At 39.2% G+C, this 19,880-nt stretch overlaps 1 protein-coding gene across 9 annotated transcripts in view; it reads right to left on the reverse strand.

Moving 5' to 3' along the window:
* Positions 1 to 19,880, reverse strand: part of LOC139983616 (uncharacterized) — a 121,223-nt gene that overhangs the window by 97,493 nt on the left and 3,850 nt on the right. For 6 of the 9 annotated variants that reach the window (XM_071997280.1, XM_071997281.1, XM_071997276.1 and 3 more), the window contains exon 1: positions 3,261 to 3,831. The exons of 1 other annotated variant lie outside the window; for it this stretch is intronic. The gene's annotated coding sequence lies outside the window, so the exon portion shown is untranslated. Of the gene's footprint in view, positions 1 to 852; positions 987 to 3,260; positions 4,247 to 19,880 lie in introns of those variants that run through there. 2 more of the 9 variants (XR_011798769.1, XM_071997278.1) reach the window with 2 other exon arrangements.

The following is a 19,880-nucleotide window of genomic DNA, read 5'->3' on the forward strand; positions in this document are numbered from 1 at the left end:
TTGATGCTGTATAGTGGATATGTTTTTCTGTACCCACAAGCTAGACTGTTTGTTACTCAAATAATATTTAACATAAACTCATTGGTTTTTAAGGGATCAATATATCTTTACTAACTTTGTAGCACCTAACTTTTATACCTTTGTTTGATGTGATTCCAAGCAATCGTTCTCTGCCCCTGATCCGTTATTCAATGCAAGGTATGTTGTTTAACCTTGAACTTAATTAGTTTTTCTTTTACACCACAATCATTAAATGTTTTGTCCATGGTACAGCTTAGAACCCTTTCAAGTATACTTAGTTTGGCTACAGCAAATCAGGAATAAACAACACTACACAACACAACATGATCCTAAAAAGTGTCCATTTAATTAACTGTCCAATTGCTTAATTAAGGAAAAGTTGACTGTAATGCATTTGCTAGCCACCATTGTTCCTCACAAGGTATCTTCATCCTCACTGTTACCCCTAAGGTATCCTCACGTTCACTGCTGTTCCTCACCAGGTGTTCCCCATAAGATATAAATTGTGAGTATGTGTGAGTGTTTGTATGTGAGCAAAAAGGTGTCATGAACTCCTCCTGAGTAGACTGCAAGTCTGATCAAGTTCAAACTATGTGACTGAATCAAGTAAATCGTTTTCTAATTTCTTACATGTCAGTATGCAGGAAAGAGTCATTCACCCGTGCTTGACCAAGTAAAATTGTTCTAGTAGGACTGATAATGTCAAAGATCAGGTTACACAAAACTTCGCTATTGCAACAGTTTGCTTTTATTACTGATTAAATAGGAAAAGGGAGATGCGATTTGCAATGAAATGAATTGCCTTCTTGTTTAAAGACATTGAAGACTCACCCAAACCGTGTGCCACGCTTTGAAAGATTTAACTTTCTGTTACTTGCAAGTGAAGTTTTCTGCTTGTCACTACGAAATGCAGACAGTAATCAAATGTGATACCTTGTTATCTTTAGCTGGACCTGCGATGTCCATCACTGAACCATTTGTACACTGTGCTGTGGGTATTGAACGCAGCTGTATGTACTGACTATACACTAGTATCTAATTACCGAAGGTAGCAAACTGTGTGCATATTTTCTGGGATAGATGGTGGTGTAAACACTTCTGTTACACCTCATTCAAAACTAGGTCAGATGACCGGCATTAAACGTTTCTTTTTGCGTGAGTCTTCACACACTTTAATATTGTACAGGCATAGCCTAGGCCTAGCTTTAAGTTAAATTGTAAACAAGGCTGTCATGGATTTATGTGTTGATAGAGGCTCAGCCTAGTCATATTGCATTCCTATAGTCAACGGTTATGAAGTGATGATATACAGTTGCAATTCTGAGTTCTGTTTTGGTGAAGATTGTGCAGTGGCGTAGCCAAGGGGAGGCAAGCAGGGGGCAACAGCCCCCATGAAAGCTTTTCGAGCCCCCAGTCGCCCCCCACTGGGATTTTGGGTATCGATAAAAAATAAAATGTGCGAAAAATATATCATTGGTCTGAATGGTCTCGAATCTCCATGATGACCACTCATGAACGACCCTACCACCGCGGACCGGCAGTAGGCTACAGTTGTTTGAAACCAGGCAGGGGACGGGACATGTCCCCCCCATTTTAATGGGTGGGCGACACACTATCAAATGTCCCCCCCCCCACACACATACACACATATTTTAGTGTTGTGGCTCTTTTTGGTTACGGCTTACACATCTCAGGATTCATATCATCGAATATTAGAAGTTCAGTTCTATGAAAAGTGACCGAGAGTTTTCACATCGGTATGACCTGCAACTAGAGCCTGAGCTTACAACATAGATCAAGAAGTCATGGCACTTTATTGCTAGAGCCAAAGCCTTGAAAGCCTGTACATATTTGTTGTTTAGTTGTAGATGGTGTTTCAAAAACGGTGCCTGTTCCCTAATATTGGGGAAATAGGGAGCATATTACGTACAAATTAAGGCCGCATGAACTTTACTGCAGATTTCCTGAGTGAAGAATTTGTAATTTTCTACCGAAATCACGCAACTAGTTGGCTGCAATCTAGCCCGGCAAGTGCCATCTCCAGCGATCTGGCAGATATTGAAATCTGAAATTTTCTTTTACTGCGCGCCAACTGATGGTGGCGCTCCGCTTAGACAGTACTCACGGTCGGAATACTCGAAGCGATTACATCCCCCCCCCCCCAAAGTTTCAAATTGGATTGTCACCTGCTTACAAGGCCTGGGAAGTGTCATTTCCGACGATCTAGGAAGCCCTATTAGCTAAAAAAAAATTGGCACGTTGCGCGCCAACTCATGGTGGCGCTCTGCTAAGATAGTAACAAGACGCCCTCCCAGGAAATGGTCAAGCCCCCCCACCAGCGTCCCCCCCACTGAAAAGTCCTGGGGATCTGAGAGCATCTAAATTCAATATCACTATTAAAAATTATGTTAGCCTAGCATAACTAATATAAGTACTACTCATACTAGTATGATAGCTTGGGACTAGGCCTACATACACTTACAGTAACAGCATACGATGACGGCTGCGATCAACAACACCACATCATCAAAGGCTGATCGGTCAATCGTCAATCATAGGTAAAATTCTGTTAATGCCCATTTAGGCTTACCTGTAATAGTGGAAATGCAGCTAGGCTTTCCTTGGTCTCCATCTCCGCCATCTAATGACTCAAATTTAAGTCTACACATGGCTTGCTACACTATATCGCTTTCCTAAGCTACGGTTTTGAGTAACACAGGTGGCCAATGAATGTGGTGCATGTCTACCTTTAGGGAGAGTAGTGGAGAGAATTTGCGGTTTTCTTTCTTATGTTTTCAAATCCATGTTTCTGTACATGCGATGATTTACTTTGAAGGCCTCCACCATGAAAGATCTGCCCTGAATAGGCATCTTTCTTCTTGATAATGCAGTTGGCTGCACACCAATGGTTTTCAAGCTGACTAGATTGCTTTTCTTGCATTTTGATTTTGATTTTAGGCCTGAAAACTTCCCAAAGCAATTCAATGCAGATTTAATGAATGATTCAATAACAGGACCTTAGCATTCTGGGTTGTCATTTAACTTCTCCAATAACAAGTCAAAGACTTAGTCCCTTAAGTTATTTTTAACTCTGGTTTGTAGGGGTGGTTCTTGGGAGTCAGCAGTATAATGTGTAGTCCTTGCAAGATATGCATTTTGAAATACTTTTTGCTGGTCCAAGCTGCCTTAAACAGCAGTAGTGCTTCCATGTTCACCTGACGACATAGCTGAATACTTACCAGTACATTCCATCATATCAGATGCACTGCTGTTAGTAGTTGTAGTAGTATCATACAATGCTATCTTCACTTGAACTGGGTACACTGTACTGTGTTTCAGATATGGAAACAATCTGCTCTTGGTCGGTGGAACTTGCAGGTGGCAAGAATTTACTCTCCTTGCTATGATACATGCGATTTTTGGCAATGTCCAACAAGCGTAGCTCATAGAAGTCCATCATTCTCGTTGACACAAATCAAGAAGCTGGACGACATGAAATGCTTCGCTGCATTGCAGGATACGATCCTTCAGAACACACATTGTGGCTTCACAAATAATTGTTTGTGCTATTCCTCTCACCGGAATGTCTTTTCTATAGCAAAGGGCTCATTGTTCTTTGTGGGCTATACAGTTGCTTAACATAGTCTAAGAAGCTTGTATACTTAATTACTGTGTTATTTGTTAGCATGAACATGTACACATCATCAAGGTTGTTCAGCATTATTAGCATATAGCAGATCTTTAACACAGGTAAATAGGACAGGCCTGTCTTCCTAACTAATACCATGTTTTCCATCCCATAGCCACCTCCAGGAGCCTGCAAAACATGGAGGGTGCATGGAAGGAACGTCGAACTTGGGAACAGTGCATGAAGCGCTGTGCGTTCAGCAACACTATCATCAGTCATTAAAAGCTTGGGTCCAGTACTTCCTCGCCCATAAAAACCGTCGTCTGGAATCAATTGAAGGTATAAGGACAGAGGGGTCTTAATTGTGTTACTGCTTTCAGTGGTGACAATAAGACTTCCCACAGGAAGGCCTCCACTGCATGAATGAGTCATCAGGAGATATATAAGACAATTCTGTTGATCCATATTACCTGTAGAATCCACAAACATCAATTCGCCAGACTATAGCTGTGCTGAGAACATGTTTCATCAACGGTGTGCAAATACCTACTATTAGCTGGTTATCTGAAGTGCAGTCCATTTTGAAAGAGTCACCATCTGTTGAGTTAAAGAATCAGATTTTTTAGGTGTTGGAGGACACCAGCCTGCTGAGGCTTTCTTGAAGCATTTATAGTAGAGTCTATAAAATATAGAAATAAAATTAAGTTTGATAGGTAAAATCTCAATCAGTAACATCAACAACAATCTGACAGACAGACAGACACAATTGTCATTGCAATTGTCATTACATCTGCTCCACAAGTGATCCAAGGGGGTCTCCTCTGATGACACTTATAAATCAGTAAAATCAATTATTCCAATTGGCAGTGATTTTTTGTTGGTACAAGATTGCAATATGATGTAGTTGTTAATATAATACCAACTTGTTCTGAAATTATATACACTGGAGAGTAGGTACCACAAGATTGAGGACATGCATCCATTCAATATAATCAAAAGCAATAGTTATCAAAATTCTGCATATTAAAAAGCCCAATCAAAGTTTGCCTCTATATTCAAGTTATGCTGAATGCAAGGTTTTTAAAAGTTTTACCTCAGATGACCTTTGACCTCCACTTAAACCAATAGTGCTCATGAACTTACTATGAAGGTCATACATACCAAGTTGATACTTCATCAGTTTTGCCTCACCAATTATAATGTTTAGTTTTCTGAATTTGACCTCAGATGACCTTTGACCTCCACAAAAACAACATGGATAATCTACTTCCCATGATACAGTAAGAAATCAGACTGCGATTTTTGACCGTTATTTCGCAATCATTTAACACTTGGCAAAGAGGTGAAATGGATTGTGGGAGCTTAGCCCATCACTATATTTCAGTACACTGCAGCTTGGTTATTGTCTGAAAATCCGTTTAAATATTCATAAAGCAGCAATCGAATTTCTTGAAGCAAAACTTTGAAGAAAAGAAGGTGAATATTCATTAAATATCTGTTTGCGATGATGTCGGAGTAACGATTTGGATGAAATTTAAATATTTCTTTGCCTTGGCTTGAAAAATAAAAACGGAACGTGAGTAAAAACCTTTCATCTTTCGAATTGCACATTTTCCGTTTTCAAGAAGGTACTACCTTCATCGTCCTGTCGGTGGTATAAAACAAGTTAAACAATGATTTTGACTAAATTCGGAGTTGTTCCAGCATTCTTGGTTGAATTAAAGTGACATTTTTAAGGTTGCTCTTGATCACTGGCATCAACATATCCTATCGTGGTTAATTGCATATGTACATGTGTATGCACATTACAACAGTGTGTAGCCTAGGGTTATAATTTGAAGTATTCTACAGTGCAGCTAGTGTATTAATATTACGTGACCGTGTGTTTATGATATATGATGTTAGCTTTCAAGACATTGTTTATGAATACAATGTCGTTTCCTTGAATTTTGGAGGACTTAAGCAGTTCAAAGTAGGTAGTGCTAGTACAACTACACAATACTTAGGCCTATGCTGGTTTTATTAGTTTACTACTGACTCTGCTAATGTTGGTTGTCAGCACTGGCAATACTTTCATGCCCAGTGCATATAATAGTATTTGAAAATTAAATAAGCTTATATTAAAAAAGGTACTGCCTTGGTCGGCTCTGGTTAGTACTAAGTAGTTTTACCCTCGTGTGATTTTATCCGGTGTACATACAGTAGATACATATAGGCCCACCAGCTTATTCTGGATCAAGTCACTCTAGGCTACATTACAGGTTGGTTTAGTCACTGACAAGTGAACATTGGTTCTCTACTTTGTCCAAAGGATAAGGAAAAGATAAGACTGCACTGAATTTTCGTACAGTGTTCGCAACGCATTTTGGTAGTATTCTTTTGTGTGTGAATTTATATTGCAGTTAGGGTTAGGGGTTAATATTTTTTGGTTGTGCATGTGCCCATTTCACTTTTTTTCGAAGTTCTTAACCCTGTACTGCTGTATGTTTCTGTCATTTTCAGAGAGAAAATGCATTCACAAGTTCCACTACCATGTGTTTTGTAATATGCATGATTGTTGCAAGTAATCGCTGCCTGTTGCATTTAAAAGCAATGTGAAGTCATTCGTAATGTGACTTTATATATTATCACCTATTATCCAACGTTCTGTTAACATTTATTCTTCTTGTTTTCTTTCATTTTTAGGATTCTTTCTGCATCTGCGGGTTAGATTCTCCTATATGGGCACTTGGGATATAGTACCCAGGGTTCTGCCGCTGCCGGTCGGCGCCGGTCGGGCCCGACCAGCACGCTGAATTACCGACCGCCACAATCTGCCTGAGTGACTTTTCCGACCGGCACTTATTTTCGATAGGAACTCCATAAAACAGCTCCATAGCCGGAGGGTCGAACGTACAGAAACAATCTGTTAGGGGAAATCCAGTTCATAACTGTTCAAAATATCCAACACATCACAGTGTCATACTTAGTAAAAAATACCAGAGTTCCGCATTCCAGACCAATGACTGTTTTCCGTTTCCAACTCCCGATCGTACTTTTGATAGTTTCATTTATATCTATTTTTATCGCGCGAGACACAGGCACTATCCAGCTAGCTAGTACACATACGGCCGTTAACCTTCGTAGCGGGTGAATTTACATCATATTGCATTAGGCACGAGTGACAAGGGCTGGAAAACCTTGCGAACAGTCCGAACCAGGTTCGCGGGAAATCCGCGATGTTCGCGGGAAATCCAGCCCGGCTGGCGATAAAAAAATCGGACAAAAAAAAAAAAAAATAGAAAAAAAAACGGGACGAAAAACTAAAAAAAAAAGGACATATAAGTACATCTATCAAAAAAAAAGAGTAAAATTTCACAAGAAAAGTTTCAGAAACAAAAGGAAAATGTTCAGAGAGCGTGCTCGCAATTTTAGTCACAATACCAACGAGTAATGATGTGTCCCCAACCCACTTCGCAAGCTTCAGGGTATACGTGTCACACGGACACCCACGGCCCAGCGCGGGAAGGTTGCTGTAATAAATCAGCCTCGCGGGAAATGTTTTGAACAATATTGCCATTCCACGTTCTTTTATATTTGTAATGTATGTTGGTTAGTAAACGTTTTCTTTCGTATGAATTTGACTTCAGTTCAGTGTTCCCACTAAGGTGCGGGATTCCCTTCAACTGACTCAGTAATCCCGCAAAGAAAACATTTGTCTGCTGGAAATCCCCGCATCGTTTTTTGCATTCGCGATGAGTGTATATTCAATGTACAACTTATTCTCTTGACCGTATAGAGAAAAAAAACTGAAAATCAATTGTGTACCAATTGTGTACGGAAAGGTGGTAGGCTACACCTTTCAAATTTTACGAAAGATCGAGCAAAGCACTTTCGAAAAATTCACGCCAAACTTGCATATCGTACTAAATGCAACTAATGTCATGTAAACAAGGCTCTAGTGCATCCATTTATGAATATACCGTAAGACCACATCTGGTGTTAAGCGGGGGAAAAAGAAAGTATTTTCTAGCATTTCCAAAAATACCGAAAAAATAATATCCTACCTTAGTTAAGTGTATAGCAAATAGCCTAACCACCTCGGCGGTTATAACGGATCTCACGTAACTACAAAATCACAGCTAATTGTATTTTGCGGAGTTTACGTTTTCTACAAGAACATGGAAACAATATTTATTTGGGAGTGGACTCTCACTCACTGTCCATCTAAAATTATCATCTCAGCCTGAATGATTTATTTAATAGGCACCACTGGCTGGTCTGTACTCTGGTGCTCCAGATATTTGTCCTAACTTTTTTCATTAATTATGAAAAATTCCAGACATGAGATCTCATTTCAAAGCTGTCTACATGTGGCTCAGAATTCTCGGGATGGGCCGTTTCCGGCCATCTGGGGGGTTCCCAAAACCCAAAAATTTCCTGTACGCTCCATGCCAACCGATGGTGGCGCTCCGCTTAGATAGTCCTGCCGGCACTCAATCCACCCTGGGCAGAACCCTGAGTACCGTACATGCATCAATATTTGAGAAAATTGTAGCCTGCCATTACTTCAAGTTGCTTCCTTAATGTGTTTGTTTTTACAATATTCATAGTTTCAACAAATATGGAAAGTGTAAAATAACAAGAGCCCAAGGGCACTGTGGTTCCTTGCTTAGGGGTATATGACAATACACACATAAATATTATCAAGCAAGATTGGGCTGAAAGAGTCCAAGTAATTGTGGTCCTACATGTACCCATAAAGTAACCAACACTTTTGTGATCACAAATTGTGATCGGATTTTGATCAAAAGGCACTTTTGAGATCTAAATATGGCGTCGAAAATGTAAGAAATATAAGGTCACCTACAAGCGGGTCAACAGATATGATAACATTAGTGACATCAAATCACATGACCGTTAAGTTTGAAAATGTTCCACCACCCCATTCACAACTTGTCCCAAAATATCAACTGTGTAACACCTTTGCATGGGGATTTAATTGGATTAAATGTCCAAAAATTATCTTTGAACTTGCATACATAACTTCACACACAAAGGTCACCCGGAGGTCAACCAATTGACATTTTTGATCAGTGAAACCTAAATAGAACATCAAAACTGTAAAAATTCAAACAGTTCTTCTTTGCCCATATTCTCCCCCCCCCCCCCCTCCCCAAAAAATACATTATTGACCTTTGGTGACCTCGGATCACATGACCGTTAAGTTTGAAAATATTCCCCCTATACCATTTGCAACTTATCCTAAAATATAAACCTTGTCACAACTTGGCACTGGGAGTTATTGCAATAAATGTCTGAAGATTAACTTCGACCTCATATAACTTAACACACAAAGGTCACCTTGGGTCAACTTATTGACATTTTTTATCAGTGAAACCTAAATAGAGCATCAAAACTGTAAAAATGCAAACATTTTTTCTTTGCCCATTTTCTCCCCCCAAAATACTATTTTTTAACATTAACTGACCTTTGGTGACCTTGGATCACATGACCGTTAAGTTTGAAAATATTCCCCTATACCATTTGCAACTTGTCCAAAAATATCAACTGTGTCACACCTTGGCAATGAGAGTTATTGCATTAAATGTCTGAAAATTAACTTTGATCTTGTATACTGTAACTTAACACACAAAGGTCACATGGGTGTCAACCCATTGACATTTTTGATTGGAAGGTACTGTACCTTTGATATCCAAATCTAGCATCAAACCAAACATTTTCTTTTTTGCTTGTTTCCTCCCTAAATAAGCACATTTTTTCTAATGCGACCTTTGACCTTTTGACCTTGGTTTCAAAATGTAGTTTGATCTCCTGATTACAAAAAACAAAACGACAAGTCTGTGCAGCCATCCTAACTCCGGCCGAAAAACTTTGACCCATACAACTTCGCACGAAAAGGTCACACAGGGTTAACCTATTGACATTTATGATCAGAAGGTACCTTTGACATCTGAAAATAGCATCGAAACTGTAAAAGTCCCCAAAACATGTAAAGGTCACCAGAGGTCAAATTGAGGTCAAGGGTCACACAGATGCGGGTCGACAATTGGATTACATTGAGGCAACTCCCAAACCTAACGGACAATTCGTTCTCAAGTTATGGCAAAAATACTAGTTTTTTATCATTAATTGACCTTTGGTGACCTCGGATCACATGACCGTTAGTTTGAAAATGTTCCCCTAACCAGTTCACAACTTGTCCTAAAATATCAACCTTGTCACACATTGGCACTGGGAGTTATTGCAGTTTTAATTCTTTTGGTTTTTGGACCATAACTGACCTTTGGTGACCTTTGTGGGCACCAAAAACAATAGGGCACACCTTCTCCATATGGTGGTTCTATAGTCCAAGTTTGGCCTCATTTCAACATTCCCTTATTGAGATAGAGCATACCCAAGCAAGTGTCACAGACGCACACACGCACACACGCCAACCTGACTACAGGTTCCTTTTGCTAAAGCAAGGAACCAAAAACCCAACTATATTACCTTCATTATCATACATCATGTGGCAAAAATTGATTCAATTGCATGTGGTTGTTTTTGTAGGTCCAGGTTGAAATAATGTTGCGTTGGACTGGAAAGTCAATTGAACATCTTTTGTTCCTTGCAGAAAGTACAGGAACCTAAGCATTCAATAAGGCAAAGTTGATGTTTGTGTTTATGCAAAGGGGACACCTACCTTTGATAATTCACTATGTAGACACAATCTAATGGGTATTATAAGTGACCTGTTGTTCTTGTTGCTTGGTCACAGGGTCAAACATGACAAATTTCAAATAATGACAAGTCCCATTGTAATGGAACTCGGTGTGATGTTGTTTGGTGATAATACTGTATATATGTACATATTATAGGGAGTAAATAACCCTATTGTGTTTGGTACTCATCATGAATACTAATAAGGTCACAATTTCAAAGTTAATGCTTCAAAAATATTTTAAGTCCCAGCAATTGGTCTAACTGCATTGAGACATTGCAGTTATTGGCTGATGACAGGTAAATGATAAAGTTTGGTATATTGATTATGCATATTAATGAGGGGATGTGGCTTAATACTAATTTGCAAAACTAAGATTGGGTGGCTCATTAACCACATATGGTAATATGGCATATTTTCACCAAGGTACAATATAATAGATATTTTAATTAAAGCTTGTTTTAACAGATTACTAATCAAGTCATTTCCAGTCAAGAGTGTAAAGTAATGTGTTAGTTCACATACAATTTTTTTCCCAAATCAGATCAATTTGCTGGTCCTTGCAAAAACGCAAATCAAGAAATTGTGAAAGTTTTGCTATCGCACAGGTTGTTACACTGTTACTTCACCCTGAATTTTCTCATTACATATTTGCTGACACCTCATAAACATCTTAATGTGCCTGCTAAGAGCAGAAGTACAATGCTAAAATCAGTTTTGTCAATCTCACTCACATTAACTTACCAAACAGTTATTTTTTCATGAGTGTTTGTTCATTGAGCATGAAACATTGCCTTTTCGGCCATACTAAAGCAGTTCATTGAGGACTTTCAATTAATATTTCATTTCACCTTTAAACTTACATTTATGGGAAAGCATCTTTATACTGAATCGTGCTGCTTTAAAGTGTTTCAAATTATTTTTAAAGGTAGTCAGTGAAGGCCTCAAATTATAGCACGCTATAATTGCTACAAGTTTTCAAAAAGTATTTCACTTGAGGTCTTTACTCTCCAAATTGTTCTCAGACATTTTGAGGAACACACAAGATGACTGACTGTCCCAGTGAGGAAAATTTCATGGAAGGTTGTAATACAAACAGTTAAAGAATTCTGACCAAAGGTGACCATCAGTGTTTCTGCTAAGCTGCTAAGCCGCTTTGTCGCAATTGCTTGCCGATTTGACGCAATGGCGTTCAGAGAGAGAGAAAAAAAGAGGGTTTCATTTTCTCCTGAATTTTATACAGTGTGAATAGAAAAATAAGTTTCAAAAGGCATGGTGTTCAGAACTTCAATTTGAAGTGAAGAAATTATTACTGTATATTGTTTCCAATTTATCGTCAGAAATGTTAACCCAGCCAGCAGGCCCAATTGGGGCCCAATTGGGTTTCACTCAGTTGAATTGGGCCTGGTTGGGCCAGGGCCAGCCCACTCAGTGCCCATTCGGGCACAATACAGTTTGGCCCTTCTGGTTAACATACTTCAAAACATTATTGAGATGTTCAACACATACTTGTTTTTTGCTTTGGAAGGGTTAGGTTCGTCATTACGCCACGAATCCTTGACAACAGTTAATTCATTAACGTAGTGGCCCAATTGGGACAGACTTTGATCAGGTTAGCCCTGATGTATGGCCCGCTTCGGGCCTATTCGGGAGCAAGACGGTTTCACCAGGGGCGTTCTGTGACTGTTTCGAGTGGGGTGGGGGGGGTACGGATCCAAATGTACCGATCAAAATTGATTGTTAGCAATCTCGCTCGAAAAAATGAGGCTAGTCTGCGAAAAATATGTTAAATCTTTCTTTGCCGCCAATACGTATCGCTTTCCGAAATCCGATATGATTCAACGAAATCCATCGAAATAATTCAATTCATAATTGATCATTCAATCATTCACTCGATCGAAAGGAGTTGGTACTCGGTGAGTATTTTGGAACAATTTTTTTCTGTGAGTGCGTGACTCATTTGGGTGAATTTGTAGCAAGGTTTATTTCCTTGCACCCTAATCTCCAGAAGTGTAAACTTTCTGTGACGGGTTGCCTCGTTTGGAAAATACTTTAAGGGACTCACCAGAGGAATACATGCGTCATCTTACTTAGCTTGGGACCTCCGCGACGTGTGGATTATTACTAAGTACAGACCTATATATATATACTTAATAACAGCTCTACACGCATATCTTTACCTCGGGAACTTCAACCCTTATATTATCTATATTTGTTCGGACATTGCCCGCTCGTGTTATTTACTGCTCCGCGAGCTCTTGCCCTAACGATCACCTCCTGTCCGCGTCGCAGGTGATTAATGTTTATCAGCGTAGCCTAGCACGGTTGCTGTTCATATGATAGTAAGCCTAGGCGCCCTATAGTCTGCTACTACTTCGCGCCACCTTCTGGAAGTTCCAACCACGGCTTGGCGTAAAGATTCTCACGCCACCGATCTAAGCTTGGACTGAGCGTCGGTGTACTGTGTGTATTTTCGTGTACTGGAGGACCGAACACTTTTGATTTAATTGTACTAGACGGACTGATCCGAATTATTAGATCAGAGGTTTGAGTTTTACAACACCCTAACGGCCTAAGTTATATCCTGCATTATCACTCAGGCAACTAGCCTAGACCTGTTGGCATGTCATTTCGTGTATTACTCGCGACAGCCTATCCTTACGGTCCACATTGACTTAGCCTTTTACAGTTGCAGAGCAATCGCGGTTGGTGTATTATTTGTCTTCATTATAAACTTTTCATAGATAAGTCTCCTTGTTTGTTTTTCAATACACATGTCTCATAGTGGATCACCACGCATTAATTTTCTGTTTGTAACTGATTCAACGGCATATTCTTTCGATCGCTATCGTAGGCCTGAAGGACCTGTACTTAGCATAGACTTTGTAATTAGAAGAGGAGCCACTGTTGCAGACTTCCGTATACCATAGATAAGCTACGTCGCTATCCTACCAACGACTGGGTCATTCTTTGCTGTGCTGCAGGCATTTAACCTTACGGAATTCGCCAGCAGTTCTTCAGGTCACAGAGTTCTCCGTCGATCTCCAGTCTACTACTACCAAGTACCAGTACTCCTCGGCTAATCTCACGTTTCCAATATTTTAAGGACGCTGTTTTGGCCAATACTTACTACTGAACAACTCAAGGCCTGTCAACACGATCTCGACAATCAATCGGACGCCGTCAACCTATTCATTCGTTGTTCCAATCATCAACCGCAAGACAATTTCAACATTTGTAAATATGTATTTTTCATGTTCAAACCGATTTTTTTTAGATTAAAGGGGGCATTTATTCAAACTGTAGTTCACCTATCTGATAGAGCATTGAAAATCATATCGGTAGCACTATTTCCATCTTCATAGCACGTTCAGTTACCGAGATATGACTGTTTGCAGTTTGTTATTTAATAGGAGTAGAATTACCACACCATATTTTTCATGTCAATACCTGGCTATTACTAAAAGTGTTATATTTCCATTTGAAATATATACGCATGTTTCCACACGTTCCTTACATGTGAAATAAATAAATAATATTGTGTAAACATCATCTAACTCCCAAGTGCTGACATGTTAACATTTTAGAATGGATAGGGTTCTAACTCCCATGAATTTCCGACTGTCGCACTCTAATTTTTCCGACTGTCAGACTCTGATTTTCACATATTCTTGTAATTTCTGAGTGACCTAAAATTTTCGGTCAAAATTGACCTTTAATCAGTCATATTTACTACGTTTTCCTTGTCATATTGAGAAATTGTATCTCGCGATCCTTACACTCCACCATACAAAACTTTGTATGATTTCGAATACTCTAAAAAAAATGCCTAGAACTACTGTAAAACGTTCAGCTTCAATTCGGTCAATTTATGTATTAATTTTGCTATTGGGTGGGTTGACCCTGTTCGCTAGCTTCAAGTAAGTTCAGGATATACATTGGCTCTATGATACAATTAAGACACTCAATGCTAATCTATGGAAGCTTAAAAGTGCCATCAACATAAGAAAAACTTTGCCCCATAAGTTGACATTTTTCAGTAAATTGTTTAGATAACAAGATAAAATCTTATCAAATATCAGATAAATGTTGGATTGCTCAGTTGCTTTAACTAAGCAATTGAAATAATTTCTGAAAAAATGTTTAATTGACAACTTATCGTATCTCGTCAACTCAACATTTTTCTGCAAAATGTTTAATTGTTCACCTCATTCCAAATTCTCAGTTGGAATGAAGTGAACAATTGAAATTGTTTCATGTGAGTGATAAATAGCCCCACCCCCCCCCAAAGGAAAATAATATTAAGCGTGCTAGTAAAAAGCACTATTTTTTTGTTAATTCTTTATGTCGTCGAATATAATTAGTTGAAAAAAAATTCCCCTTTGTTACATTAACATAGCTTTTGTAGTCAGTAGTCTATGTAGCCTTCAAGCAAATAACTACACTCAGTTGCTTACTGTGAAGTGAGGGCCAGTGGTACAGATGTATTGAAAAATGATTCAGCGCGCTACGTGCGCGTTCAACATGGTAATGTTGATGAGTAGTACGGGGGAGGGGGGTACAAGGCAGCAGTCAGAATTTTCTTGATCCAAAACCCATCCAGTTGGAATTTCAGGCCACTACCCCCCCCCCCCCCCTCCAATCATCAGGCCTTAGCTAAGTCCCTGTATAGAGATGGGATAAATAGCTACTGGCATGATTTTTAGAGCAATCACATTTTGAGTACACTTGCCATTCAATGTGAATTTTTATGCTTAGCACTAAACCATTCCATTCTTTTTCATTGCGTCATATCTACATTAAATGATTATACACCTTAATTCTGGCTCATCAAAGTTCATTATTCTAGAGTACATCCATCCATTTATATTTTTGTGTTTTCCAGATTTACTGTAATATTTTATATTACCTACAGTATGCGATTATCTTGTCATAAAACATTGAAGATGTTTATTCTCACCTTGCCAGAAAAAGTAAAAGTTCAGCTTTCTGTCACGATTTTAATTGTCTTCATGTTTTTATGATTCCATTTGATCCAGAAGATGATCTAGCATACATACTGTTGGCCCTGAGCAACATTCCCATTGCATTTGCAATGCAAAAGTATGTGCAATATATAGCATCTTGCCCTCATCGTTAACATTTGCAGGGTTTGCCTGGACATTCTATTCTTTCTCCTCCAAATGCCAAAATGTTCCCTCCAATTAGGATGCATATAGTTTCAGTTCTGAGAGTTTCATATTTTTTCTTTAAAATAAAATGTAATTATGGAGTTTATGAATTATTGTTTAGTTTTCATCGTTGTCTTCTTGAAAAATATATTTCAATGAATGTAGACAAGAATACATTTGTTTTTTATTTGGATATGTTTCTGAGGCAATTAATCTCTGCTGTACCACGACAGTACATGAACAGTTCAAGTGTTATTGACTCCCATTCAACAACCTACTATAATATGTGGGACACAAGTGCAACCAAGCTATATCCAGCTCTTCTCTCGTCCTTTGGATGATAGGCGCGACTACACTTTCACGCTGAGACAAACGTAGAACTTTTACAAACACTTCCTGTATGCTCCCAGGACTGTTATTTTACGTCCCCATCCCATGGTAGTAATTGAAACTTGGCTTTCAGCCACTTTCCTGAATGCTGAGAGGTGGTGAACCTGTACATAACTGAACTATTTTAAGGGACACAGTGAACCAGCTGGGCTTAAAATTTGGACCACACAGTTGGCCCAGTTGGGCCCAGTGTGGGTTTTACTTGGGTCAAGCTCAGTCAACTTGGCCCGACATGGGTCCCATTTGGGCCCCATGCAGTTAGCCTGATTGGGCACAGTATGGGTTCTGTGTGGGCCAAAACGATTGGGGCCCATAATGGGGCCCAGATGGGCCCCAGACAGCTGGCTCGGTTGGTCCCCTATGGGATTGGTTTGGGCCCCAATCAGGCTGGCCCAACTGGGACCAGTTTGGGCCACTTGTGGGCCCCAATCTGTTTGGCCCAATTGGGCCCTGTGTGGAGAGGAATGACAAATCTGAATGGGCCCCAATTGGGATTCCCAATTGGGGCCCACTTGGCAGCCCAATTAGGCCCCATTTGGGGCCCAACTATGATTGCTGGCTGGGAAATTAGCGATCGTTAAATTTACCGTAGCGCTGTTTTTCTATACAGTCAAGCAGATTTAGCTCGATTGCTGTAAAGCAAAATCATGTAACGTAACGTGCACGTTCACCGATGCATTGCCTACACTGCGATGGTTCGCACTACCAGTGTACTAAATATAATATCTGTATAGCCTACCTTACATTTCATTGGAACAGGGTCAGAAATAAGCGGGGGCGACGGGCGATTCGCCCTAGCAAGTGCTAAAAAAGCCCTCCGAAAGCACAATTGCAAGGGCGCAAAATATTTATAAGAAAATCGCCCTTGTAATATCAGGTGTCTGTGTAAATCTTATTGTGACATTGTGCAGAAGCTGCGCGAATCACAGGAACAGTTCTCACAATCCCGCATCAAATTGTAAGCAGTGCAGGGGGCTGCGCACAATCACCGGGAACTTTCACACTGTCACTGGCAAATTACGGCATCCACTTAGCAATTTCAGTAGTGTACCTGTGAAAATAACCTAAAGTCCCCACAAATCTCTGACCACATGGAAGCCTAATTTAACACTAAGTCAACATGGAACTCTAACTTAGCTACTGTTATTCGCTCAAGTTGTGTCACAAATAAAAATATCCAAGGAAAACTGCAACCTTCGACAACATGTTATCCTAACAACCACACTAAGTCCATGGGAAATATAGCCTAACCATCGGTTTGCAAAAAAATAATAATAACAATACTTTGCGTAGCTTTGTTTATATACTTTTTATTTGCTGGAAATTGGCAGATGATTGGAAGGTATGTGCTATGTCTTAGAGAGGGAATGTTGTATTTTACGTACACCGTTGCTGTGGCGATGGATTGAAAGTTTTCACTTCGATTACTTTTCAGCAGATTGAAGGAAAGGGCACCTTCAGTGGAAGTAAACCTGTGTTTTCTATTTCAGTTGATGGGTTATTGGTTTAGTTCATCATATATTTGGTGGATTGAAGTTATTTGCTAAACGATCTAAAATTTTGGCAATTAAAGTTTCAATGAATTTGCTATACAGTCGCAGCTAGGAAGAGGGTAATTGTGCTAACATGATCCTGATGAATGCTTACAATCTTTTCCCTAAACAGCATATTGAACTTTGGAAAAGCGCCCCTTACACCTTAAAAAAGGCCATCGTAAATACATTAATGGGGGCGTTTTTTTAACATTTTTAATTGTCTAAAAAAGCCCCCCTAAGCCCTCTTAATTCCTACCCTGCATTGCAAGTGGTGCACTATTTGAGCCAAATTTACCTTGTAAAGATAAACTAGCATAATATGCAACAAACTAATGTATTATTATTTAGCAATCATTGTTTAAATAAGGCTCGGGGTTCCATGCCTCAATTTAAAATCATACATTGGATTGGCCGATGTTCAGTACACAGGGCCAGGGCTTACTCTTTTTTTTTAAAACATCCATAATTCAAATCAATAAGCTTGCTGGACGAGTTCTAGAGTCTAGACAGTAAAAAACTATTGAAATGAAGGTAGCAAGAATATGGCTAAATTAGGTGACCTATTCTTCTGTCATCCAGACTGTCATTTTTATCGCCTGCCATTTCAATCAACACTGTACTCGTTGAAAAAGACTAGGATCCGATATTGTCAGTTTTTTAACATCTGGTTAAGAACCCATTTACACAGATAATATTTCAGTTGAGAACATTCCACAGTTAAAAAAGCCTATCGTTGATTAACAGACTTGATAGAGCTGCAGCACTGTGTTGCCTGTTGTTTCTGGCTTATTCTGTACATGTACCTTGCTAATTTTAATTACATTATGTAGTATTGAATTACGTTCTATTTTAACTTGTTTCTTTTGGGGGCTTAAAAGTGATATTGAATGAGGTGTCTCAAGTTACCAAGAGGCCAGGGAACCAGAATGAACACTCGGGAAGGGCCGTTTCCGGGCATCTGGGGGTTTGTAAAACCAAAAAATTTCTTGTAAGCTCCGCGCCAACCGATGGTGACGCTCCGCTCAGATAGTCATGCCTACAACTTTGAAAACTGGCTATGCCCCTGGTACTTTAACTGTCAGCATAATGTAATACATGAAAAGATACAAAGCACATTGACCAATAGTGTTTTTGGTTCAATAAAAGAATATGCCCGGAATTTTTACCCCTCCCCTTATACCCCTCCCCCAGGACAGTGGCGAGTCAAATATTCAGATGTTAGTCATGTTGACTCAATGGGAAATTTCTTAGAGGAAACACTGGTGACTATACTTGAATATCTAGCATATTTGTGGCAAATACAGCATATTTCTAATGGTAACATTTATTTTTATGTTTTTCATATAAATTTAAAATTGAGGTTTCCTAATGAGCAACTATCAAAAAGTATAGTGTGTTCATATATAAGAGGAACAGCTTAGTACAAACTACAAAGTATTGTTTAACCTCTTCTCTAATTTATGACAGAAGTAAATCTTTTAATGCTTCTTCTTACATTTTTTTACGGCAATCAGTCTTTCAGGTAAATGCCGTTTTCCTCCAATAAAAATGAAATTCCTTTACAATTGACATTCTATTTGATTTTTTGTTTGTCAAATGTGTCAGAAATTGGATCTTGTACCTCATACCACATGTCCATAATATTACAGCTCCTTAAAGACAAACATGCTTTTCTGCTCCTCTGTACCTTTAAATGCAGTCAGATATGCAGTTGCACATACTAAATCTATCCCCATGCAAGTTATGCAACAAGCGGATACCTCCTGTAGGGGGGGGGGGGGTGTTCCTATCACTTTACTTTGTCTTCACCTCTCATGGGATGCTAAGGAATATGCAGTGCAATGTTACTATGATAAGGCTAAGCACATGCAGAGAAATTAATTCGCGATAGTAACCACACCCCCACACTTTGAAGGAGTGTAATGTTGTATGCTAAGCACAACACTTGTCTGAGATCTCCCAACACCTCCCCCAGCACACACCATTGTTGAAACGTGCAATTGAAACCCGAACCAGGTGTTTGAACATCAGCTGCTACGTAGTGCTTACAAGTATCACTATGAACCGTGTTGAATGTAGAGCTGGATATGATGCTAACTTAACAACGTACAACGTAACTTACAAATTCAGTGATGGTTGTCTAACATGCGGTCCAACATCATTGATAATTGACTGATGTTTCTGTGTATAGAAGGAAATTATCTAACTGTTTGTGAACATTTGGCGTTTGTTCCTGTATTTTAAGTCTTTTTTAGTAGATTTCATGATTGGTCGCTGCGGCTTTTGCAGCCGTGACTTAAATATCACCTGTAATTTATCGGCTTTCCAAATTTATTTGCTAGTGGTAAGTCAGAAACTTTTTCATCTTAGTTTTCAGGTTAAGCAGACATTTGAATGAGGTTTGAAATGAAAACAACACACATTCATTTCTT

The sequence above is a fragment of the Apostichopus japonicus genome, chromosome 16, assembly GCF_037975245.1.
Source record: "Apostichopus japonicus isolate 1M-3 chromosome 16, ASM3797524v1, whole genome shotgun sequence".
Classification (NCBI taxonomy): Eukaryota; Metazoa; Echinodermata; class Holothuroidea; order Aspidochirotida; family Stichopodidae; genus Apostichopus; species Apostichopus japonicus.